We start from the raw sequence: 270 nt of genomic DNA on the forward strand, positions 1-270 counted from the left end.
TGCGAGCCAACAGCGCCCTTGTAGTGCAGACGGGCTACATGCACGCGCCAGCGCCTCCCTACGTAAACCTCTGTCCGGAGAGAGACAGTAACTAGAAATGCCATAAATGTAACTGGTGTTTATGGCAGAGGCGTGGCTGGAGGGACAAGTGCCGTGGCGTGCGCAGAGACACCCACGGGAGTATGTTCTGAGTCACAGCAGGAAATCAGAAGTGTTGGGTCAGGGACGCCATCAAGTATGTGCTTTTATTTATTTATTAAATTACCTTTG

Source organism: Penaeus monodon, chromosome 25 (genome assembly GCF_015228065.2).
Source record: "Penaeus monodon isolate SGIC_2016 chromosome 25, NSTDA_Pmon_1, whole genome shotgun sequence".
NCBI classification, from domain to species: Eukaryota; Metazoa; Arthropoda; class Malacostraca; order Decapoda; family Penaeidae; genus Penaeus; species Penaeus monodon.